Raw genomic sequence first — 26385 nt, 5'->3', positions numbered from 1 at the left:
CCAAATTCACATTACCCCACACAGTATGAACTGGAATTCACATTATGCCACAGAGAATAAGCCAAATTCACATTACTCCACACAATATGAGCCGAAATTCACATTATACCACAGAGAATGAGTCAAATTGACATTACGCCATACGGTGTGAGCCAAAATTCACATTATGCCACCCAGAATGAACCAAATTCACATTACCCCACACAGTATGAGACAAAATTCACATTATGCCACAGAGAATAAACCAAATTCACATTACGCCATACAGTATGAGCCAACTTTTACATTACGCCACACGGTATGACCTTAAATTCACATTACACCACACAGTATGAGCCAAATTCATGTTATGCCACACAGTATGAGTGGAAATTTACATTAGACATACAGTATGAGCCAGGGACGGATTGGGATGGAATTCAGCCTGGGAAAATTATGGAAGCAGCCATAATGGGGGTGGGTCTGTTGAGGGGGTGGGATACCACCTCATGGGGCCTGATGGTACGCAATTGTGGCCTTCCTTTGCATCTTTTGCTGCAGTTGTGTCTGAGACCAGGGGTGGATTGGGAACTAAAAGTGGCCCTGTAAAATTTTGTAGAAGTGACCCGACATGGGAAGCACAAGAGGTATAACATACCGTGCAGCCATGGCAGCATCACTGGATAGCAGAGTTTCTGTACTGCAGAGATAGAATAACAGAATGAATGGGGACATTGCAGTGTACTGAGTGTGGTGGGCTACCTGTCATGTGGGGGTGGAGCCACATGACAACACACAAAACAGGCCCCACGGACACGTCAGCCTACCAGGAATCTTACTGGTGAGCTCTATGGCCAATCCGCCCCTGGTGATTTCCCTACTGCACATACGCAAAACGTCGGGAAAATGGCCTCTGATAATATCTGTGATTTGTGCAGCACTGCTGCCGCTCATGCGGGAATCGGTAGAGGTAAGTTTTTGCGAAAATAGACCCAGAACACACACTACATCCATTATATATACGCTACTGGCTTTAGCTGGACCTTGCGGAAGGCCGCAAGAATTAAACCTGTAGCCAAATTTCCCCTCAATTACTCTAATGGGGGCAAATGAAGCCAAAATGGCGCTGGTGCCCGGTAAGGGGGAGGGCACGAAGTGGCCATTGGTCAGCGGCGGGAAAGCAGTAGAGACAGGCAAGGCAGCTTGTCCCTGTTTCAACACTTAAGTGGACCCGCCAGCAGCTGAGAGGGGACGGGGCAGGGGGCCAGGTATAAGGAGCAGCAGGAAGGTAGGGGAGTTAAGCGGACATTTACTAAGCAGTGATAAGAGTGGAGAAGTTGCCCATGGCAACCAATCAGCAGTGAAGTAACATCTAGAATTTGCATATTATAAAATTATACAGAGCTGCTGATTGGTTGATGGGGCAACTTCTTCACTGGCTTACTTCTCCGCTCTTATCACTGCTTAGTAAATGTCCCCCTTAGTTGCTTACTTGCAGAAGATCCTTTGCGTAGTGCAAGGTGAATAAAGGCAGTGGCGTCATGAGGGGGGTGCGGGGGGTGCGGCCCGCACCCGGATGTCACCCTTAAATGGGGTGACACCAAAACGAGCCGCACACGCACCCCCCATCCAGTAACGCACGCAGGGGGGTTTCTAAGTTCCCAGCAATCCCCCCTTGACCAACCAATTTGTTTCCTGTGTAATAGAGCTGCTTACCGCAGCCCGCGATTTAAGCCCCGCCCCCGCCATTTAGCCCCGCCCCTTTGAAGACCCGCGAATCGCGGGTTGTGCAGAGAGAGCAGATGCCGCTTTCCGACTCCGCCTTGGTCCCTCCAGCCGCTCACTGCTACTTCCAGAGACTGCAGCTTCCACAGCCATCACTGAACCATGTGGGTACTTTTGCCACCTGTGCACATATTTCTGTTTTTTTTGTTGTTGTTGTTGTTGTTGCTAAATGACAAATCACAGACATGACACAGGTAATTTGTGAGGACAGCCAGAATGTCAGCAAGTATGTATGCTGCATGCTGTAATTAACTCATTTTAAGCAGTATTTTGCATTAATTACTGTGGAGTTTAGTTACTGTATGCTCATTTAAAACTGATGAGCAACATAGGAGCCTAATAAAATGTAACTCTTGGGGCAGGAATCATGCAGTCATACAGTGCTCAGAGCACACTCACTTATGAACATTTACTGTGACACCCGTGACCCGCAGTACACAATGGGGATTATTCAGAGATGGACACGGATCTTGATTCCGCAGCAAGATCTGCATCCATCTACTCACATGCTGGGGGCCGCCCAGCATGTGTGTTGTGCCACCCCACAATGCGTCCGCAATTTAATTGTGAATGCATCGATCTGTGATCAATCCCTGCCTACGCAGTAGGTAGCATGTGGAACAATCAGTGACACTCAAAGTCTTAACAAAGGAAACATAAAGAATCCAATGTTTCGGTACATAATTGCTCCTTTATCAAGGTGTGACAGTAGTGCAGAAGGGAAGAGCAAAGTGTGTTGGGTACGATATGCTGGCGTTTGGGATGCCGGCAGTCAGAAGACCATCCGCAGCATCCCAATAATGAGAATCTTGACAGGAGCTAGGTAAGTATACTTACCTTCCTCCAGTGGCCCCCTAACCCTCCCTGTCCACAGGGAGAGGTATGTCCTCTCCACGTGTCCACTGGTCCCCAGCATCCACAAATAACAAATGTACATGCCCGTTCACGCTGTCACAGGGGCCATTGGGAGAGGGCTATCCGCGGAAGTTACAGGCGAGCCGAAAGGTATAGCCAAAAGTGGGAGAGCGTACAACGTCCGGACACGCCTGCGTTGTATGGACCACTTTCCCCAAACAATGCATCAACGGCTCATCACCACCCCCTGCCAGCACTTACACTGCATTCTGAAGAGAACGCAGTTTAAGACCTTGCACATGTGCGCACCGGCAAATTGTGATTTTAGCGCTTCAGCGATCCATGCTGAATCAGCCCCTTTGTTAGCTGTGGGAGTGTAAGAGGACACATCTGTAAATGCGTGTCTGCAAATGCATTGTTTTGTCATGAAACAGACTTCCGCATGAATGTACATACCTAAGAAATGTGAAATACAATTAAAAAAAAAAAAGCCAAATTGCAGTACTCGCAGTGAGGGGTTGCAAATTTTCTACAAAATATGACCTGGGATAAGTGAATTAAAAAGTGGGGAGAACTTTATGTCCCCCCCAAAAAGTTACTCCTATGTTAGCAAAATCATCTAGAAAGTTGTGAGCATAAGCAGAGTTCTGGACCCTTTTAAAAGGTGTCACAATGCTGATTTGTGCATTTTTTTAAATAATTAACTGAAAAATGCTTATAAATTTCATTTACTTACAATGCAATTAAACAAAAAATGCTAGATAAAATTTGCTTTTGGGGTAATTTGAGGCAGCATTAATTTATTTTCTAAATAAACAGAATCAATTATTTTTTGTTGAAATAATTTCATTAAATTTGGGGTGCATAATCTAATGAAAAAGATGATTTTGGTGTAATTTGAGGCCATTTTTTTTTTTAATAACCCAAGGATTCTGTGTGGTGTGATACGGGAGGAGGTCCATGGGGGGGGGGGGGGGGGGGGGGGTGACACCATGAGTTATCTCACCGGGTGACACCAACCCTAGTGACGCCTCTGAATAAAGGGGTACCGAATTGTGGCCTTTCCCCCCTTATGGCAGGATTGTATGTATACCATGATGTAGAAATGAAAGTATTTCATTTCTAAGTATTAGTTGCCAGTATAATTGAGTAGTTACCAGAGTATACAATACGCAACTGAAAATTACCTGAATCAAAAAGATATTAACTTTAGATAAGTGTAGGTTGGGCTTGTGTGCCTGTTCCATGAAACAATGAAACTGTGTGTTTACATTGGCAGGCAGCCTAAAAGCTATGTTCCTGGGGCACATCTTCCATAGCCACTTAGTTTCAAGAACTCTGAAATCTGTTTGTCTTATTTACAAAGTGCAAGACGGCCGAGGCACAACACAGAATCCTCCTGGTTTAGTCACATTCCTAGATATTTGTTAAAGTGCATGTTATGGTTTACTCCCTAAGATTTCGTCATTTGCGAAGAAGCACAATTTAGAGCAGGTTAGGCGCAGGAGATGGGCAAAGGAATGGCATTCCTCACTAGGTACAAAGGAGTTGCCAAACCGATTATCACATGATATAGGGCTGAATGAGGCTCATCACTTCATCCCTATATCATCACATGATATAGGGCTGAATGAGGTGCTATCACTTCCTTGGGAGCAGTAGTGGTAGCTCTGAATGGTAATGCAGCAGGAGGCGTCTATTACAAGCAGACGCCTCCTGCTACAGTAGTGATCTGAGCTGCGACCTAGGATGCCACATCGGATCTCTCTCCCAGCATTGGGTGGCTTATAGCACCGATATATTGTAGCACAAGCAAGAAATCTCCGTCCTCCCACACCCCCTAAACGGTGGCAACACGCCTCTGTTTTCACAAACGGAGGCCGTCGCCGCACCCTGCCCGCCCCTGAACAGCAGCAGACAGTAAATCACTGACAGTCTGCTGTCGTCCTGCTTCCAACATCGTATGACCCATTCACTCACGCACAGAACGGGCCCTGCGTATGTTCAAAGTACTGAACATCGGTTTCGAGAATGCATCCTGTTAACACCCTGTCCCCACCCCCAAATGGCTGCAGCCAGAGCCGGTTCTACACTTTGTGGCGCCCAGGGCGAAAGTTTCCAATGGCGCCACCCATCTCCCTGGTAAAACAGTTAGTGCGTGCCAAAGGCGTGCAGCAAAAAAAATAGGGGCGTGGCTTCATAGAGGAGGGGCTTGGCCACAGTTATACCCCCTGTAGTTATGCCCCCAGTAGCTGTGCCCCCATTAGTTGTTCCCCGTGTAGCTGTGCCCCCAGTAGATTTGCTACAGTGGTTGTGCCCCCTGTAGGTGTGCCCCCAGTAGATTTGCCCTAAGTAGTTGTGCCCCCAGTAGCTGTGTCTCCTGTAGCTATGCCCCCAGTAGATTTGCCCCAGTACTTGTGCCCCCTGTAGTTGTGCCCTGTTGCTGTGCCACCAGTAGCTGTGCTCCCTGTAGCTGTGCCCCCTGTAGTTATGCCCCCTGTAGTTATGCCTCCTGTAGCTGTGCCCCAAGTAGTTGTGCCCCCAGTAGATTTTCTCCAGTAGTTGTGCCCCCTGTCTCTGTGCCCCCAGTAGTTGTGCCCCCTGTAGCTGTGCCTCCAGTAGTTGTGCCCCCTGTTGCTGTGCCCCCTAGTAGTCGCTTACAAACACAAAAAATAAACAAAACAAAATACTTACCAGCCCCGCTCCTGCTCCCGACCGCTGCTGCCGCTGCTGCTCCGTCTGACCGCCCGCTCCTCTCTATGGGAGAGACGTCATTACGTCTCTCCCATAGCAGCGCTGCACAGACACTAGAGGTCAATTATGACCTCTAGTGTCTGATGATGGAGCCGGCTGCAGCGGGTGCCCACACAGCCCACAGCGTCTGCTGCAGCCGGGGAGCGGGGTGCGGTTAGGCGGCGGGCGCCTGTGGGGTGGCACTGCTTGCCCGCGCCAAGAACCGCTTCTAGGCCTGCAGCTTGTCAATTGTGCTGCAGCTCACAGGCACTGTGACCGTCATTGCATCCACAGATCTTCACATACACAGTACAGGGCCTGTGCAGATGAAAGACATAGGAGATGCACGAAAACATTGCGGTTACGTACATCTCTGAATCAGGCCCTAGGACCCTTAGTCCCTGGTTACAATAAAGATTGGCAGGTAAGGCATTTATTGCATAACATACTGTATAGAGCCTCATTCTGACAAAGGCACGGTGCGGCTGCGTCTTTTGCACAGTCGCCTCTGTATGCTAATTGCTTCCTCCAATTTGTAAACAACTGAGATACCCACTTATATGACAGGTCATTTTTGTTCAGTGCATCTTTAGACACACCATCGGTCGCACTATCAATTGCACCATCGAAACTTGTACCAGCCCTATGGCGTACTGTGTGAGCGGTTGTGTATGAACGCATCCGCTGTCAGCAACACTCCTGCGTTGGTGGGGCCGGATTACAGTTGAGGAAGATGAGATGGTTGCCCCCACACTGAGCCAAACATTGCCCCAGGCCACGCTATACCCTACATGACCGGCTCCTGGCAGCAGTGCAGTGCCGCAATTTGTGGGTGTATGGAGAAGAGGGTGGGACGGGTAGAGTCTCTCTCCTCTCTCCCAGACACTCTCCCACTTGCTCCCCCTCCCTCACCTTTCTTTCTCCCTCCCTGACATCCTCTCTCTCCACCGCTCGCTCCTCCTTCCTTTCTCTCCCTTTTAGTGGACTCTCTATATCTCTTCCTCTCCCTGACACTCTCTCTATCTATCCCCCTCTCTCTCTCCCGCACCTCCCCTATATCCATGCCAACCTGTCTCTCTCCGTCTCTTGTTCCCCTCTTTCTATCTGCCTCTATCTCTCCCTGACACCCTCTCTCTCTATCCCCCTCTCTTGCTCCCCCCCACTCGTTGGGTTGCCATTGATGGCACAATCGGTGATAACCATCGATGTCACTTGAACCATCTATGGTGGACCATTGATGGTTTGCACCACTCAACGGCCATCACTGAAAGGTGCTGGCCGGGCCGCAGGCCATTAAAAAAAATGGAGGTGGGGCTTACCGGGTGTTGGGTCGGAGCTATGCTCCATGTCCTGGCACCTTGCAAATAAAAAAACTATTTGTTCATGCTGTGCCATCGATGGAGGGAAACCATCTGATATCTCCCATCGATGGCAAAAACATTCAACATCGGCCATAAAACATTGATGATTTGGAATCATCGATGGTTGATGGCCATCCCTACCCCACTCTCCCTGTCACCCTCTTTCTCCTTGACACCCTCTTTCTCTCTCTCTCCTCTTTGGGCTCTATTTACTAAGCCTTGGATAAAGATAAAGTCGCTGGAGATAAAGTACCAGCCAATCAGCTCCTGTCATTTTTCAAACACAATGCACATATATTGGAAAGCTGCTCAATCAGATTGTGATGTCACTCAGGTGCTAAAAGGGAGGGGTAACTCTGTGCAAGAAAAAACAATTTGTGTTCCCTAATGCACACTGAGTGAAAAATAATGCTACATAATAATCAGATAATACAGAGATCTTAGTTGTGTTGTGTATATCTGCAGATATAGGGTTAAGCCCCCAGGCCGATCGGCAAGGCGTCTCCGTCACTGGGGATCCCTAATACTAGGTATGGGTCTGGGGTGCAGGACCCCATCACGTCGGCACCTGGGGTAGCCAACCTGTACCGACATGATGGGGTCCTGCACCCAGGACCTATACCTAGTATTAGGGACCCCCAGTGACGGAGAAGCCTGCCGATCGGCCTGGGGGCTTAACCCTATATTTGCAAATATACACAACTAAGATCTCCGTATTATCTGATTATTATGTAGTATTATTATTCAAACACAGCCTGTGGCATGACAGCTAGGAGCCGATTGGCTGGTACTTTATCTCCGGCGACTTTAGGGCTAATTCAGACCTGATCGGTGCTGTGCATTTTCGCACAGCAGCGATCAGTCCTGAATTGCGCATGAGCCGGCGCGCGCATACCAGACAGCCGATGGCTGACTTAGCCCTACGATCGCCTCTGCCTCGTTTAGGGGGCATGGTCCGGGCAACGCAGGCGTGCCCAGACCGTTTGGGGGGGCAAGCCGTGGCAGCTGCGTGATGTCACACGCAGACGCTGCGACCCAGGCAGTGACGAGTAGCTCCCTGCTGCGCTGTTAGGGAGCTACTCTTCCAGTACAAAGGCATCACCGCTGTTCGATGCTTTTGTACTTGTGCCCGCGGGGGGGGGGGGGGGTCGGGCCTGAAATGCGGGGCGCAGTGGCGGAACTAGCGAGCGGTGGGCCCAGGTGCAGCAAAATGGTTTGGGCCCCCCTCAACCCATCCAAGCCCACCCCCTCACCCCTAATCATCGATGGTTTTGGGCCGATGTCAAATGCTTTTGCCATCGATGGGAGAGAACCAGATGGTTTCCATCCATCGATGGCACGCAGTGGCGTAAGTTTGTCACAGTTGCCCGGAGGCAAGAAAAATATTGGTGCCCCATATATATATCTCCTATATATTTGCCCAAGTCTGTGACTCTGTGCCCGTAACGCTGGGCGGAGTCACAGGCACAGATCTGGCCAGGAACAGTCCCCTCCCTCTCTCCGCCCAGTCCCCTGTCTCCCTTCTCCCCGTACACTCTCTCTGGTGACACCGCAGCCGCTGACAGTGAGCGGAACTCACACTACCCGCCTCACAGACTAGCGGCTGCTGCAGAGTTCAGGGGGACATGCTGAGCACTGGCAGCTGCTCTCGCTCCCTCTCCCACTCGCGGCATCCACCCGTCACTTACCCGCGGGTGGAAATGGGGCGTGGCTTCACGGAAGGGGCGTGGCTTCGCGTCCCGACCCCCGTTTTCGGCACAACTCGCCCCCCCTCCCACCCGCGGCAACCACCCGCATCTGCCTCCCACCCGCGGCATCCACCCGTCACTTACCCGCGGTCGCGGGTGAAAAGGGGGCGTGGCTTCGCGGAGGGGGCGTGGCATCGCGTCCCGACCCCCCGTTTTCGGCACATTGTGGGTCGGGGCAGTGCTGGCTTCTGCACTGTGACAGGAGCCGGCACTTTGGTGTCACCCCTCAGAGGGTAACACCCGGGTGCGGCCCGCACCCACGTTGTGGCGCCACTGCTCCCGCCCCCACCCGTAGCACAAACACCCGCCGCATCCACCCACCACCCGCGGCACTCCCGTCCCTTCCCCCACCCAGAGCACAAACACCCGCGCCACCCACCCGCGGAACTCCCGCCCCCTCCCCCACCGGTAGCACCAACACCTGAGGCAAACCAACCGCATTCGCCCCCCAACCGCGGCACTCCCACCCGCAGCACCAACACCCGCGACACCCACCGCATCCACCCACCACCCGTGGCACTCCACCCCCTCCCCCACCCGCAGCACCAACACCCGTGGCACTCTGCCCCCTCCCCCACCCACAGCACCAACACCCGCTGGCCCCCCCTGCGGCACCCAACGCATCCCCCACATCCGCTCGCACCCGCGGCACTCACGCCCCCACCCGTAGCTCCCACACCTGCAGCACCCCCCGCCCCTCCCCCACCCGCTGCAACCCTGCCCCTCCCCCATACCCACCTCTCCCCCCTGCTGCACCCTTCACCCAATCCGCACCACCACCGCAACTGCCCCATCCTGCACCCACCCCTCCTGCACCCACCCCTCCCCCACCCGCACCACCTCCCCAACCCTCGGAACCCCAGCAGCTGCCTCCCACCACCCAACTGCACCACCACTGCTCCAGCCCCTGCCCCCCCTCCCCACCTGTCCCCCACCCACAGCACCTCCCCCACCCCCATCATCTACAGACACCTCCCCCACCCCCAGCACTTCTACAAACCATCACCCAACCTCCCCCTCTGCAACCCCAACTCCACCTACATCGCCCCTCCCCCACACACAGCACCTCCAGACCCCCTCCTTCATCCACAGCCTCCTGCACCTGCCCCTCCACCACCAGCATCTACAGACCCCATCCACACCCCCTCCCGCCCCCCCCCCAACCAACCCGCAGCATCCTCACACCCGCCCCTTCCCCACCGCCGCACCCCCTCCCCTGCCTCTCCCCTACCCGCCGCAGCTGCACCAACCGCACTACCCCAACTGCGGTATCCCTGCACCGGCACCCTCCCCCACCCACTGCAGCAGCACACCTGGCCCACTACAACCGCCGTAACCCCACACCCACCACTCACTCATCCATAGCGCCCACGGACCCCCTCCCCCATCCGTGCCATCCCCGCCCCTCCCCTAGCTACCGCACATCCACATCACCTACCCCATCCAGATCACGTACCCCACCCGCAACACCTCCGCCACTCCCACAACCACAGCACCTACCCGCCCGCATTATCTACAGGCACCCTCCACATCTGCGGACCTCCCACACCTGCTCCTCCCCCACCCGCAACACCTCTGGACCACCACCCGAACCACCTCCGGACTCCTTCCCCCATCCACAGCTCCCCCGCATCCACCCCTCCCCCATCCACAACATCTACATCCCCCATCCGTGCCATCCCACACCTCCCCCAAGCACAACACTTCTGGAACCCATCACCTAACCTCACCCCCCCTGCACCTCCAAACGCACACCCCTACATCGCCCCTCCCACACACACATCACCTCCATACCCCCTCCTTCATCCACAGTCCCCCTCCCCTCCCCCACCACCAGCAACTACAATCCCCATCCGCGCCCCCTCTACACCTCCCCCACCCACAGGACCTCTGCACCCTTTACGCCATCCATGCCCCTGCACCCACCCCTCCGCCACCCACAACACCTCTGGACCCCCTCCCACACCCAACCCTCCACCACACGTAGCACCTCGAATCACCATCCACAGCCGCTACAAGTGATTCCCACGGATAGGAACCTCACTGAACCCACCCCCTTTCCAAACCCCCCAAACTTTTGTGAGTATAGTTGCTAGCAATGGACATTGGATTAATTAGAAACACTAATACTGTGGCCATTATGTGTATAAGCAACACTGCTACCTGTGCCCATTGTGTATAAGTGGCGCTGCTACCTGTGCACACTGTGTGTATAAGCGGCTCTGCTACCTGTGGTCACTGTTTGTATAAGCGGCTTTGCTACCTGTGGGTATTGTGTGTATAAGCCGCTCTGCTACCTGTGGGTATTGTGTGTACACGTGGCTCTGCTACCTGTGCCCATTGTGTGTATAAGCACCTCTGCTACCTGTGGGCACTGTGTATAAGCGCCTCTGCTACCTGGGGGTATTGTGTGTATAAGCGGCTCAGCTAGCTGTGGGCACTGTGTGTATAAGCGTCTCTGCCCCCTGTGGGTATTGTGTGTATAAGCGGTTCTGCTACGTGTGGGTAATGTGTGTACATGTGGCTCTGCTACCTGTGCCCATTGTGTGTATAAGCCCCTCTGCTACCTGTGGTCACTGTGTGTATAAGCGCCTCTGCCCCTGTGGGTATTGTGTGTATAAGCGGTTCTGCTACCTGTGGGTAATGTGTGTATAAGTGGCTCTGCTACCTGTGGGTATTGTGTGTATAAGCGGTTCTGCTACCTGTGGGTATTGTGTGTATAAGCGGCTCTGCTACCTGTGGGCATTGTGTGTATAAGCGGCTCTGCTACCTGTGGCCACTGTGTGTATAAGCGCCTCTGCTACCTGTGGGTATTGTGTGTATAAGCGGCTCTGCTACCTGTGGCCATTGTGTGTATAAGCGGCTCTGCTACCTGTGGGTATTGTGTGTATAAGCGCCTCTGCTACCTGTGGGCACTGTGTGTATAAGCCCCTCTGCTACCTGTGGGCACTGTGTGTATAAGCGCCTCTGCCCCCTGTGGGTATTGTGTGTATAAGCGGCTCTGCTACCTGTGGGCACTGTGTGTATAAGCGCCTCTGCCCCCTGTGGGTATTGTGTGTATAAGCGGTTCTGCTACCTGTGGGTATTGTGTGTATAAGCGGTTCTGCTACCTGTGGGTATTGTGTGTATAAGCGGCTCTGCTATCTGTGGGCACTGTGTGTATAAGCGCCTCTGCCCCCTGTGGGTATTGTGTGTATAAGCGGTTCTGCTACCTGTGGGTATTCTGTGTATAAGCGGTTCTGCTACCTGTGAGTATTGTGTGTATAAGCGGCTCTGCTATCTGTGGGCACTGTGTGTATAAGCGCCTCTGACCCCTGTGGGTATTGTGTGTATAAGCGGCTCTGCTACCTGTGGCCACTGTGTGTATAAGCGGCTCTGCTACCTGTGGCCATTGTGTGTATAAGCGGTTCTGCTACCTGTGGGTATTGAGTGTATAAGCGGCTCTGCTACCTGTGGCCATTGTGTGTATAAGCGGCTCTGCTACCTGTGGCCACAGCACCTTCGTATCTTATCTACAGTGCATTGCTGTTACTCATCTGGTACTTCATAATGCAGACACTAGCAATATATACTACACTCTACACTATGTTATTCATTGTGCCCTGCGGCCACTCTGCACGCCCTCACAAAGGCCTACGCCCCCTTGACAATCACACGCCCTCCCCCCTTACAATATTTACCCACTGCCATAAAAAAAAAACCAGGTAATACTCCATATAATAACAATTATAGCACAGCTGAAGCCCGTGCAGGGGATAATGGATCGTAGCCCCTTGCAACGGTATTTTCTGTCTAACACCTTCCCTCTCTTTATCCTCTCCCTACCACCCTGCCTCTCCCTATCCTTTACCGATCGCACAGCGTTTCTGTACATTCCCTTTCTCTCCCCCTACGCCGCTCTATCTTATCTCAACCGGAACCCATTTCTGTATGCCCTCTATACTGCCCTGCGTTACTGATTCTGTTATCTACCGCCCTGCGTATGTTCAAAGGCGTGCAGAGGTTAACGGGGCGTAGCCCCTAACGACGGTGTGAAGAGCGCCCGTAGGGCGCGATGAATCACCTAGTATATATATATATATATATATATATATATCTGGAAAAAATCAGGAGAATGCGCCCATAGTGCAGATAAATTTATTTCACACATAAATTAAAAACAGGACATTCCATGGATTATAAAAGACTTGTACCATAAAAGACCCACTCTTTGGGCCAGATAAAACACATGAAACAATCCACCAGGCTATCCACCAAACCTGCTGCAGTCAAAGACCGGACCATGCACCGCGCCGGTAGAAGCCGAACTCGTCAGGTCACTCACAGTGAAGCAGCCGGGATGTGTGAGCCGGGTGGGAGAAGACGCACGTCTGGCAAGCCCCGCCTCTACGCGTTTCGTAGTTACTTCGTCAGGAGGCTGACGAAGTAACTACGAAACGCGTAGAGTCGGGGCTTGCCAGACGTGCGTCTTCTCCCACCGGTGCATGGTCCGGTCTTTGACTGCAGCAGGTTTGGTGGATAGCCTGGTGGATTGTTTCATGTGTTTTAACTGGCCCAAAGAGTGGGTCTTTTATGGTACGAGTCTTTTATAATCCATGGAATGTCCTGTTTTTAATTTATGTGTGAAATAAATTTATCTGCACTATGGGCGCATTCTCCTGATTTTTTCCAGACACAATTTGCTCAAGGAGTTCTGAGCTTCATTTGGAGATTTGCAGCGGTGTTGGTTACACCAGTGCTACAGCCCAGGGATTCATTCACTGTGGACTGACAAACTCTCATTATAGGATCACCAGCGCACCTGTACCTTTTTCTCCATATATATATATATATATATATATATACAGAAAAATGCCCGGCACTCCACCTTGTGGATAACATCGACCTTGGTGCCCTCCAAAAGCAATGTATAGATAGTTGGCACTCACAGGAATTCTCAAAGAAGAAAATACTCAGACCAAGTAGTCTATTTTGTCAACGTTTCAATTTAGTAAATACATTTTCGTCAGGACATCAATAAAAACAGATATGCTCACCTTTTAAAGCTTCACCCAAGTGCACAGTTCATGCCGCCGCGTCCCGCGCTGGTCTCGTCTGACGTCATCATTGCGCGCCCGTCCCGGGTCTCCTGACGTCAGGTTGCCAGGTTACAGGGAAGCATAGCGGCCAGTGTAAACAAACCCCTCACCATCAGATACTGTACGAAAATGTAACAACATGAAAGGCTCCATTCTTTGGTTATATCTAAAGCCAGTATTATAATAACTTAATTTGTTAAAGCAGCAATATACATCAAAATTTTCCTTAATAATTAGGACTATACTTAAATCACTAAATTTATATGAAGCAATGGAGGCTAAGCTGATCGTTAAGTCCATGAGGTTTCACTGTATTTAGCTCATAAATCCAGCGTGCCTCACGCTGCAATAATGCTCTTGCTCGGTCTCCTCCTCTGGGGCTTTCAGGAACAAAATCAATCATTTTATACCGGAGTGTTGAAAGGTTGTGCTTAAACTCCTTAAAGTGCCTAGCGACCGGCTGGTCGATTTGCTTTCCATCCAGCGCTTGGCGAATGGCACTTCTATGTTGCGCCATGCGTTCACGTAAGGTACAAACCGTTTTGCCAATATAGAATAAGCCACAAGGGCAGCGAATATAATATATGACAAAATGGCTGGTACAGGTCAGGACATGGTGAATTTTAAATTTCTTTCCCGTTCTGGGATGTGTAAATGTATCTCCTGGTTCAAGGAAACTGCAAGTAGTGCAGCCAATACAACGATAATTTCCTGGCTTCTTGGTTAGAAAATGCTGTGACTTACTGTTCTTCAAAGATGTCAGCTCGGTGATATCCGTGTGTACCACCCAATCACGGATATTTTTAGATCTCCTGTAGCACGGTAATAGTTTAGTATTCTGCAACAGAGAAAGATTCTTGTCACTTGTAATGATTGGCCAATGTCTCTTAGCTACTCCAGTGATTTCCATACTGGATGTTGAATATTCATTAATATAAGTGATTCTATCCTCTGAGCTAACCTTCTTATCCTTCTTCTTTAATAGTTCCAATCTTGGAATAGACATGGCTCTATTCATTGCTTTATGTAGAGTCTGTGCTGAATACCCTTTTTGCAAAAATCTTTTTGTCATGAGATTAAGTTGTTCACTTTCATCAGCAGAATTGTCACAGATTCTCCTTACACGTAAGTATTGAGAGTAAGGCAAACCTTCCTTTAATGCTCTTGGATGATGGCTTGAAGCATTAAGCAGGGAATTGCAATCAGTTGGTTTGTTAAAAACTGTGGTATTAAATTTTCCCTCGTTAATCTTAACATATACATCCAGGAAATGGATACATTTATCACTGATCTCAAAGGTAAATTTGATGTTAGTATCCATCAAATTAATTTCTGTCATCATATCAATGAATTCATCTTTTTCACCATGCCATAACATAAATATGTCATCTATATATCTATAGAACATACCTATTTTTGCTGACAAGTGCGGATTACTGAAAAAAAGATCTTTCTCTACTGAAAACATAAATGCATTGGCGTATTCCGGGGCCACGCAAGACCCCATCGCACAGCCAAGGAGCTGTATAAACATCTCCCCATTAAACAAAAAATAATTTCTGTTTAGAACTAATCCTAAAAGCTCCAAAAGGAAGTCTAGATCTGGTCCCACATATTTGGGGTTATTCGTTAATAACCTCCTTGTTGCTTCAATACCTCTAGTGTGTGGTATGTTGGTGTACAGACTTACGATGTCTATAGTACACATCCAACATCCCTCCAGAGAAAACTCTACTTCATTTAGCTTATTAAGAAACATGGTTGTATCTTGAAGATAGGTGTTTTCTGCCTGGATCACCGGTTGTAAATATACATCAAGATATCGTGATACATCATAAAACAATGAATCTCTTGCCGAGATTATAGGTCTCCCAGGTGGTGAGATGGGATCCTTATGCAGTTTTGGCAGTAGATAGAAAACAGGTGTACGTGGAGATGTTTTAAGCAGGGAGGCAGCAGTGCTAGAAGAGATGTAATTATTATCTACTGCTTCTTTCAGAGTTTCCTCTAATTCTTTACTAAACACTTCTGTGGGATCCTTCTCAATTCTACGATATACACTATTATCATTCAACAGGCGATAGGCTTCCGTTGTGTAGTCATCAACATTGAGAACTACAATCCCGCCCCCTTTAGCTGCGGGGCGGATTACAATATCTGTATATCTAGACAGATTCCTTAATGCCAATTGCTCTGATTTATTAAGATTCCCCAAGATATTCGGCTGTTTAGTAGATTGTGCATCTATAGTGCTTGTAATTACATTAGTAAAGGCTTTGATCGTAGGGCTGATAGAAGGAGGATCAAATAGAGATTTGTTCCTTATCGGACAGTATATATATAGATATACTAGGTGCTTCATCGCGCCCTACGGGCGCTCTTCACACCGTCGAAAGGGGCTACACCCCCTTAACCCCTGCACGCCTTGCTGCGGTTCAATATTTGTATGAGTATTGTAAACAACAATCTTTTATTATTATTCAGTACTCTATTTTATTTCCTTAAGTCGTACCTGTTTTCTTGTTTTCTTCTTTTATTATTCTTTACTCCACAGGTTTCAGAAGGTAAGTATGGAATAATCCACCAATTAAATCATTCAATAGTAAATACACATTTTATTACAATATGTCAAACTGGAATGACTCTTCTATATGGCCATATCTGTTACTCTTTAAACAAACTTTACTATGTATCATATTATTCTCAACACTGTTACAAAAGTGAATAGTAATACTTCTGCAGGATTTATTGTAATATTTCTTAGAAAATCCTTTAAATCTTATAGCATCTAGTGTTCACTACAAATCTTTAAGTAAATTTTACTGTATGCATCCTAAAAATACTCCTCTAATCTCAAGGATCTATTTTATTATTTATTTACTGCACAGTGACTAAAGGCCTTGACGTTGGTGCACATGACGTTTTCCCAGAAGACCTCCCTAATGAACAAATCCAGTCCTTTGTAATCCAGGTATGATTAATGTAGATGCACTATCTTCTTTTATAGTTTCTATACTAGGAATGTCGGATATATGGTCCAAGACGTACAGATAATATTCCACGCTACGCTACCGTATGGTTTCTTCTTTTCTTTACTTTATTTATAAATTAAAGTAGTTCTGTATTGACTAGCGTACAAGCTTATTGAGTGTCCTGAACTCCGCTATGCTAAGAATTACTTCTATACGGCTCCTCTGAATTCCTGGCACTTTGTTATAATTAATTAATATTTCAGGATTTACTTGTATTTCGGATATTCTGTATAAATAATTAAATATATAGAATTACCAATAGCAACGGAGTGCATATATATATCTATAGAAAAATACGCTTCACTTGGTCAATACCAGATAAGTTCAGCTGCTGTGTTGGTTTATTTACTGGCGTAGTTACAGCGTTTTGTGAGGTAAATAACTGTTCTTGTTGGAGACTGACTGTATTTAATATCACTGTCAATGAGGTAATTAACTGTTTTTATTGGAGACTGACGGTATTTAATATCACTGTCAATGAGGTAATTAACTGTTCTTATTGGAAACTGACTGTATTTAATGCTGCTGTCAATGAGGTAATTAACTGTTTTTATTGGAGACTGACGGTATTTAATGCTGCTGTCAATGAGGTAATTAACTGTTCTTATTGGAGACTGACGGTATCTAATGCCGCTGTCAATGAGGTAATTAACTGTTCTTGTTAGGATTTGACATAGCTTAATGCGGCTGTCAATTAGAGAACATCCGCGACCGCCTCCCTCACCAGCCTTCTGAAATACCTCAATCTCTTCTGCCGGATAGGTATCCTCACTGCGTCTCTCCGTATTTCTATCTAAGGAGATGTTCTACATCCAGACTCTCCATAGTACCTGTCTCTGCGCTCCGGTTACCTCATCAATTCAGGTGAGCGCTTATGGGACTCTCCGGTTCTCTCTTTATTTCTTCAGTGTCCGCTGAATCGTCGTTGTTTGCTGCGGCTCAGGGTTCTCTCTGGCCCCTCCGTCTCTGAGGTAAATCTTTTCCTGCTTACAGTACAGCAGCTCTGCTCCCTCACGCTGTCGTCCCGAGACTCTCTCCAACGTCCCGCGGGTCTCCTTTTTACATTCCCCTTTCAGTACCCGGATCAGTCCCGCCAGAGCATGTCTGCACGCGCCAGCATTTGACAGTTACCGGCTCTCGTCCCCTTCTCTCCTGGGACCGCACCATCCCGTCCCCGGCTCAGCAGTCGGGCAGCTGATTCCAATGTCCCTCTGTGAGGGAAATATACTGTATATATATATATATCAACTCTCTAGAATAGTGTCACAACTCGAACATAACTTTTTCCCTCTATGAGGGTAATTTATCAACATAAATAAGTACAATATTTTCCCTTGTCAATGCAACCATATACTTATATATATATCCCTAATGTAGTTTTTCTTCCCCTAGTATTGCTTTAATAAATGAATTGATTTATCATCTTTTATCATAAAATATAGGATATTACATGTCTCCCGGCTAAAAGGATGCGTGTCCTCACGCAATATTAACATAACTATTCATAAATATATAAGTCATCAGGATATGTCCTTTTTCTTTATTCACAATACCTTAGAGGTAGTTTACCTCTAGTGCTACGTTTCGATCTCCTAATGACTGGGCTCGAAATTCCTTCCTCGGATGGAATATTGTCACTGAATATAGCATCATGATATTCAATGGACCTCTCTACTCCGAATTTGGAAGTTGGCATTTCTATAGAATCTGTCAGCATTGTACCACTCATGAACAACAGAAGTTCCATGGGATTATGTAATGGGATGCTTCCCGGAATTTCTTGGCTTTCGGTCTGAGCTGAGTCTTCTCTCACTCTAGGACCTTCCACCGCGCAAGGTTTAATTTGATCTCGGGATACTACTCGGACTGGTCCTTCATTGTCCTGACGGATTCGATAGGTGTAGTTGTTACCAGTGGGAATGCCAACCACAACATAAGGGACATCCTCCCACATGATGTCCAGTTTGTTACAACGCTTATGTTTTCTTCTCCAGACTTTATCACCGAGCTGCACGATAGTAGCGTTGCCGTGTTCGTTATAATATTTTTCTTGTCGGTGGTGTACCACTTCCATTCTGGATACCACGATTTCTTGAGCCGTTTTTATTCGGTGTTGATGCGTTCGTACCCAATCGTTCTGAACAGTACTGGGCTCGCTCATCTCTGGGAGTAGTTCTAGATCTTTGGGTAGCTGACCTTGTCGTCCAAAGAGCAAGTAAAAGGGTGTGAACCCGGTGGAGCAGTGTTCGGTATTATTGTATAAATAGGCCAGTTCGGGTAAATATACCGGCCACTGAGCACGTTTTTCCGCTGACAGACTACGGAGGAGTCCAATGATGGTCTGATTGGCTCTTTCACACAACCCATTACCTTGGGGATGGTAGGCGGTTGTTCGAATTTTCTTGCATCCATATAGATAGCAAAGTTCTTGAAACAGCTGGGACTCGAAGGCTGGACCTTGATCCGTCAAGATTTTCTCAGGATACCCATATGGTCGAGCAAAGTATCTCAAGAACAGGTTAGCCGTGGTTTTGGCAGTTAAATCACGGGCTGGTACAATAACCAGAAATTTGCTGAAATGATCAATAATCGTCAAGGCATATTGAAACCCACTGGAACTGGAATCAAGTTTGACATGGTCTAAGGCCACGATTTCCAATGGGCGGCAACTCTTAATGGGGTGTAGAGGATCTCTTTGTTTTGGATCAGGGCTCCGTTTAAGATTACAGGTCACACATTTACGACACCAATTATGTATGTCTGCTTTCATCCCAACCCAGAAATATCTCCTACGGAGGACAGCTTCTGTCTTCTGAGTGCCGAAGTGCCCAGACTGATTATGATAGGAGTGGATAAGCGGATCACTCTTTTGTCGAGGGACCACAATTTGGTTGATGAGTTGATGTGTGCCGGGATCCAGGCTCTCCCGAATTATGAGGCCATGTTTAACTCTAATCCGGTCTCGGTGTCTAAGTAATTTCACCAACTCAGGATCAACAGTGTCTCGCTGCGTTTTGGTCAACTGTTGTTTCTTCCGGATAATGTCTATCAATTGACATAGTACAGGATCAGTCTCTTGAACTCGTTTCCAGTCCAATAAAAGAGATTCCGGCTCTACGCGCTCAGGGTTGGATGGGGTGTTAGCAGTCACGGGATCAGAGATAGCAACTTGTTTTGGCTTTCTCCTTACGGGTTGAAATGTAGGTATCTCTACTTCTTCTGTTTGATCTTTTTCACTTTCTGAGAGATCAGTGGTGGGTAGTCTAGACAAGGCGTCAGCGTTTCCATTAGATTTACCACTTCTATAACGTACAGTATAGCGAAAATTAGATAGACGTGACATCCATCTCTGTTCAAGTGCTCCCAAACGGGCAGTAGATAGATGTGCCAATGGGTTGTTATCAGTGACTATCACAAATGGTGTAGCGGCTAGATAGTTCTTAAATTTTTCTGTGACAGCCCATATAAGGGCTAGCAACTCCAATTTGAAAGTACTATAATTTTCACTTTGTCGTTCAGTCTTTCGGAGACCCCTACTAGCATAGGCTATGACCCGCTCACGTCCATCCTGCATTTGTGATAATACTGCCCCTAAACCCCTATGACTCGCATCAGTGTACACAAGGAAGGGTTTGTCATAGTCCGGGTAAGCAAGTAGTGGAGCTTCTATCAGGGAAGTTTTCAATTGATCAAAGGCGCATTGATGTTCTCTTGACCAAGAAATTCCAGTCACACCCCTTTTCTCCTGACCAGATCTGCCCCGTAACAGTTCATGAAGTGGAGTGGCTATCTTTGCAAATCGCTCTATAAAGCGCCTGTAATAACCAACAAAACCTAAGAAACTTCGGACATCCTTCACGGTTTTGGGTACCGGCCAATCTCGTATCACTCTGATTTTTTCCGGGTCAGGTTTCACACCTTCCGCACTGACAATATGCCCTAGATAGTGTACTTCGGGTTTTAGTAAGTGACATTTGGATGGTTTTAATTTTAAGCCTGCCTTGGCCAGCTGGATGAAGACCTCTTCGAGATGTTTAAGGTGCTCATCGTAATCCTTTGAAAAGATGATTACGTCGTCCAGGTATAATAGTACCATTTCAAAATTGCGATGTCCCAGGCAGTGTTCCATCACGCGTTGAAATGTGGCGGGAGCATTACAAAGTCCAAACGGCATCCGGTTGAATTCGAACAGACCCATTGGAGTAGTAAACGCAGTCTTTTCCCGATCTTCAGGGGCTACCGGAATCTGCCAATATCCACTTGTAAGGTCTAACGTGGAGAAATAAGCCGCAGTCTTCAAGGCTGTTAGCGATTCCTCAATCCTGGGTAGGGGATAAGCATCTTTGTGTGTTATTACATTCAGTTTGCGGTAATCCACGCAAAAGCGAAGACTACCGTCTTTTTTTTTTACGATAACAATTGGGGCCGCCCAGGGACTATGGCTCTCTTGGATTACGTTGGCCTCTTTCATCTCCGTCAACATATTTCGGACTGGTTGGTACATTGCTGGGGGTAAAGGTCGGTGTCTCTCCTTGATGGGGGGATTTGTCCCAGTGGGGATGTAATGAAATACGTTATCTGCTAGTCCGAAATCTGAAGGGTGTTGACTAAAAGCTGTTGCATTACGTTGCACCACTTGAAGGACCCCTCGTCGTTGTTCTTCTGGTGTCTCTACATTCCCTATTTGCAACTCATTCCACCATGGTACCTCATCATTAGCACCAGTGGTTCTCTCCGTGACTGCTCCTTGGGTGATGGTGGTCCTGTTTTCTCCAAGTATGTCCTGAAAATCCACTTGTATTACTCGAGCTATTGGGCAGTGTTTAAAAAGTCGAATGGGGTAATTATGTGGGTTGAGAATGCGAATGGGTACTTTTCCACGTTCTACTTTTGCCAACGTTCGGGCGATTGCAAATGGTTGTCTCCCATCTGTGTCACAACTTTCAATTACTGCCTCATAATCCTTTCCTCCTGGCCCAATCCTGGCCTTACACCAAACAACATGTTCAGAGTTTGGTAATAGCAGTACCGGACGTCTATCAGCAATTCTCGCCTTTCCGACTTCTCCTAGGGAGTTGGTGAATTTACGGTGTCCTTCCAGCAACCGCGCTGTCTGAATTAGAGCTTTTTGTTCCCTTGGGGCCGCTGTTCGCATTTCTATCTTTAGAGCCTCTACCCATTCTTCAGGACAGTTTTTTAGAACATTCATACCCAGAATTACTGGGGGCAAGTGTTCGTTCCAATTAGTCGTTATTAGGCACCCTTGTCTCGGGAGTTTCGTCTGTCCAATTTTTAGTTCCGCTTCCCAATAGCCTCGATAAACGATCGGCTGTCCGTTGCTTGCTAGAAGCTGTAACCAGGTGGTAGGTGGTGTCACTATTTCTTCTTCCTCCCAATGTCGACAAAACTCTGGCATTTGAATAGTGGTGACTTGGGAACCGGTATCTAGTAAAGCCATTATTTCCACATCATTAATTCTAATTTTCAAACGAGGACACTCTCCAACATACCGGGGCCACCAATCTTGTGTTGCGGGACCTACTGTTGAATTTCCTCCCGAGGGTCGGTCCCTCGCCTCGGGGTCCCTCCATTTAAATCACCCTGAGGGCAATTCCTTTCAATATGTCCCGCCTGTTGACACCCTCGACATATGGGTCTTCCACTCTGGTCGAACTGGTCAGTTGGACGTCGACCCGTTTCACGGGGCACTTCCCATTGAGCCCTATTTCTTCCTCCCCGTTCTTGGCGCCAGTCCCGCCGACGAGCCCCAGCCTGTTCCAGGCGAATTTCTTTAATTTCTCTCATCATTTCGGTAATGGCGTTGGTAAGAGTCCCAATGGGATCTTGGCCCACTTGTACTTGTTGAGTAACTAGTTTCTTTTTGGTTTCTAAGTCAGGATTCATGTATGAGTTAACTTCTTCCCATTCTGTACTTTCCTCTGATGCGGCGGATGGGTTATATTCTGTATCCAAGTTCTGATTTAATCCCAGAATGTCTAAAACATCTTCCTTGAATTCAGGAAACGTACATGCAGGATTTTGCCGTCTACACATTCGGAGTTGAGCCTTGACCGACTCACCATGAGCCCCTTCGATGAACAGGTTGATAAGGGTCTCATCAACCTGTTCTATTTCTGTTGCCCCATACGCTCGGATAGCCCGCATGGCTTCCTGTAATCCTAACGCAAATTCTCTCAGAGACTCTTGCGGTTGCTGTTTCCTCGCATATAATCGACTCTTAAGGTCAGCGATGGTTCGAGAGTTGAAGATGCGTTCTAGTTTTTTAAAAATGTCTTCGGCTGTTTTCCTCTCTTCTTCTTCCCATGCTTTAGCTTCACGTAAAGCCGAGCCTTGTAATTGTCCCAACACTATCTGTACCTTCTGTTCTTCCTTTAGCGGGTACAGCTTGAACATTGAACGCATTTTATCTCTAAAGTCCCTGAAAGCACTTGTACCCTTTGACCGGGTGTCTCCCGAGTAGATCGGAAGCCATGAAGCTCCGAAATAATATGGCATGGTGATTGCCGTTGTTTGTGTTGTCGCCAACCCTTCCTTATTTGGTGACTCATTGGTCGGTGTTACTGACCTCTGTCCCGGAGATGCCGGTAATAATCTTCGACCTGAAGATGATGCCTGGGGTTCCGTCATTGTTCTATCGTACGTACTTTTTCGGATCCTGTTCGTGGACGCCACTTATGTAAACAACAATCTTTTATTATTATTCAGTACTCTATTTTATTTCCTTAAGTCGTACCTGTTTTCTTGTTTTCTTCTTTTATTATTCTTTACTCCACAGGTTTCAGAAGGTAAGTATGGAATAATCCACCAATTAAATCATTCAATAGTAAATACACATTTTATTACAATATGTCAAACTGGAATGACTCTTCTATATGGCCATATCTGTTACTCTTTAAACAAACTTTACTATGTATCATATTATTCTCAACACTGTTACAAAAGTGAATAGTAATACTTCTGCAGGATTTATTGTAATATTTCTTAGAAAATCCTTTAAATCTTATAGCATCTAGTGTTCACTACAAATCTTTAAGTAAATTTTACTGTATGCATCCTAAAAATACTCCTCTAATCTCAAGGATCTATTTTATTATTTATTTACTGCACAGTGACTAAAGGCCTTGACGTTGGTGCACATGACGTTTTCCCAGAAGACCTCCCTAATGAACAAATCCAGTCCTTTGTAATCCAGGTATGATTAATGTAGATGCACTATCTTCTTTTATAGTTTCTATACTAGGAATGTCGGATATATGGTCCAAGACGTACAGATAATATTCCACGCTACGCTACCGTATGGTTTCTTCTTTTCTTTACTTTATTTATAAATTAAAGTAGTTCTGTATTGACTAGCGTACAAGCTTATTGAGTGTCCTGAACTCCGCTATGCTAAGAATTACTTCTATACGGCTCCTCTGAATTCCTGGCACTTTGTTATAATTAATTAATATTTCAGGATTTACTTGTATTTCGGATATTCTGTATAAATAATTAAATATATAGAATTACCAATAGCAACGGAGTGCATATATATATCTATAGAAAAATACGCTTCACTTGGTCAATACCAGATAAGTTCAGCTGCTGTGTTGGTTTATTTACTGGCGTAGTTACAGCGTTTTGTGAGGTAAATAACTGTTCTTGTTGGAGACTGACTGTATTTAATATCACTGTCAATGAGGTAATTAACTGTTTTTATTGGAGACTGACGGTATTTAATATCACTGTCAATGAGGTAATTAACTGTTCTTATTGGAAACTGACTGTATTTAATGCTGCTGTCAATGAGGTAATTAACTGTTTTTATTGGAGACTGACGGTATTTAATGCTGCTGTCAATGAGGTAATTAACTGTTCTTATTGGAGACTGACGGTATCTAATGCCGCTGTCAATGAGGTAATTAACTGTTCTTGTTAGGATTTGACATAGCTTAATGCGGCTGTCAATTAGAGAACATCCGCGACCGCCTCCCTCACCAGCCTTCTGAAATACCTCAATCTCTTCTGCCGGATAGGTATCCTCACTGCGTCTCTCCGTATTTCTATCTAAGGAGATGTTCTACATCCAGACTCTCCATAGTACCTGTCTCTGCGCTCCGGTTACCTCATCAATTCAGGTGAGCGCTTATGGGACTCTCCGGTTCTCTCTTTATTTCTTCAGTGTCCGCTGAATCGTCGTTGTTTGCTGCGGCTCAGGGTTCTCTCTGGCCCCTCCGTCTCTGAGGTAAATCTTTTCCTGCTTACAGTACAGCAGCTCTGCTCCCTCACGCTGTCGTCCCGAGACTCTCTCCAACGTCCCGCGGGTCTCCTTTTTACATTCCCCTTTCAGTACCCGGATCAGTCCCGCCAGAGCATGTCTGCACGCGCCAGCATTTGACAGTTACCGGCTCTCGTCCCCTTCTCTCCTGGGACCGCACCATCCCGTCCCCGGCTCAGCAGTCGGGCAGCTGATTCCAATGTCCCTCTGTGAGGGAAATATACTGTATATATATATATATCAACTCTCTAGAATAGTGTCACAACTCGAACATAACTTTTTCCCTCTATGAGGGTAATTTATCAACATAAATAAGTACAATATTTTCCCTTGTCAATGCAACCATATACTTATATATATATCCCTAATGTAGTTTTTCTTCCCCTAGTATTGCTTTAATAAATGAATTGATTTATCATCTTTTATCATAAAATATAGGATATTACAAGTATTACCTGCATTCCTAGGTTTGTTAGTGGTTAAATATTGCACGACGAAAGTGCTTCCAATGATGAAGGGGGCGTAGCCCCTTGCAACGGCGTGAACAGTGCCTGCAGAGCACGATGTACAGAATGTAGCGGGTGCGGGGGGGACCGCGGATGAGGCAGGGAGTATGTAGATGCTGCGAGTAGACGGGGAGGTGGATGCAGGTGTGGGGGGAGGGGGTGCGGGACCTATACCTATGTCATTTTATTTGTAACAATATATAGGACACGGATAAGCATGTATGTGATATAGACATACCCGCATGAAGAGGTATATGGTGTCATTAGACACAGAGGGTAGTGCTGGTACAATGCGGAGCAGGGGCAGCTGTGTCCTCTCTCTACACCATACCATCCTTCAGGTGTAGCAACACGGACATGTTGCGCACGCAAGGTCTCCACGCGGCCGCAGGTGCACCAGTCCCCTCTGCATGCGCTATGTGTGTGCCCCCCTCAGGTGCAGTAGGAGGAGGGGGCGATGGCTGGAGCTGGTACCATGGCCAATGGGCATGGACAGCGCGGTCATGTGCTCGTGCTGGGCTTGCGCCCTGCGCTTGCTGTGTGAGGGATAGGGAGGAGGCGGCAGAGCAGACCATCACCGATATACCGGTAACTATGGGGGGCACCGCAGTGGGTTATGGCTCCTGTACTCCTGGTGAGGGTTTGTCAGGGAGGTATCAAGGAGCCAGTGGTATGGACCGTGTATGGGATACAGGGCGGTAGGGGGGGGATACAGAGACGCGGGGCGGTAGGGAGGGGATGCAGAAACGCAGGGCCGTAGGGAGGGGATACAGAAGCGCAGAGCGGTAGGGAGGGGATACAGAGACACAGGGCGGTAGGGAGGGGAAAGAGAGACGCAGAGCGGTAGGGAGGGGATACAGAGACACAGGGCGGTAGGGAGGGGATACAGAGACGCAGAGCGGTAGGGAGGGGATACAGAGACGCAGGGCGGTAGGGAGGGGATACAGAGACGCAGAGCGGTAGGGATGGGATACAGAGACACAGGGCGGTAGGGAGGGCACACAGACGCAGGGCGGTAGGGAGGGGATAG

At 47.7% G+C, this 26385-nt stretch overlaps 1 long non-coding RNA gene across 1 annotated transcript; it reads left to right on the top strand.

The window, feature by feature from the left end:
• Positions 1-1783: 1783 nt before the first annotated feature.
• Positions 1784-23784, top strand: LOC134943803 (uncharacterized). Its single transcript, XR_010181764.1, has 3 exons — positions 1784-1868; positions 16428-16510; positions 23702-23784. It is a non-coding gene; the product is annotated as an uncharacterized LOC134943803 (long non-coding RNA).
• The last annotated feature ends 2601 nt before the right edge of the window (positions 23785-26385 follow it).

This window comes from Pseudophryne corroboree, chromosome 7 (genome assembly GCF_028390025.1).
Source record: "Pseudophryne corroboree isolate aPseCor3 chromosome 7, aPseCor3.hap2, whole genome shotgun sequence".
NCBI lineage: Eukaryota > Metazoa > Chordata > Amphibia > Anura > Myobatrachidae > Pseudophryne > Pseudophryne corroboree.
The sequence above is the reverse complement of the archived record's forward strand: the minus strand, read 5'-3'. Positions and strand labels throughout refer to the sequence as shown.